The sequence below is a fragment of the Mesitornis unicolor genome, unplaced genomic scaffold, assembly GCF_000695765.1.
Source record: "Mesitornis unicolor isolate BGI_N332 unplaced genomic scaffold, ASM69576v1 scaffold33263, whole genome shotgun sequence".
Taxonomy (NCBI): Eukaryota; Metazoa; Chordata; class Aves; order Mesitornithiformes; family Mesitornithidae; genus Mesitornis; species Mesitornis unicolor.
In genome coordinates, this window is record NW_010175887.1 from 2,578 (window position 1) to 3,083 (window position 506).

General features: G+C 66.0%; 1 protein-coding gene across 1 annotated transcript in view; it reads right to left on the bottom strand.

Annotated features, from left to right (window-relative positions):
• The window catches only part of HP (haptoglobin), a 3,074-nt gene that overhangs the window by 2,180 nt on the left and 388 nt on the right, over positions 1-506 (bottom strand). The window lies entirely within an intron of this gene.

Sequence of the window (506 nt, forward strand, 5' to 3'; positions counted from 1 at the left end):
GAGCTGCCAGCTCCCTGGCCAGGGCTGCAGCATGTCCCATGCCAGCTCCAAGGGACTGTGGCCAAGCTGACCTCCTCCCAGGGGCACCCCCCCCTTCCCGCCCGGCTCCAGCCCCATCCCCAGTGCAGGTTGTTTGTCAGCTGTGGCTCGGACCCATCCCGGCCTTACGGGAACTTGCGGCAGCAATTGCTGGCCAGGGCCCAGCTGGACAGGGTCAGCAGTGAGGGCGCAGGGAAGGGCAGAGCACAGAGATGACCACAGCACTTCAGCCTGCTCCAGCCAGAGCACAGCCCAGGGACAGCACGGAGGGGAGGGGACAGACCAGAGTGTGGGGGCCAAAGGAAGATTGAGCTCCTGCTCCCCAGGTACAGCAGCCACCTCGGATGGGGGAGCAGGCGCCTCCCAGGCCCTCTCCAGAGGAAGCACATCCAAACCGTGCCAAGCGACCAGCTCCTGTCCTGGCTGGAGCTGCACTGAGCACCACCCGCACACAGCAGCAGACGTAG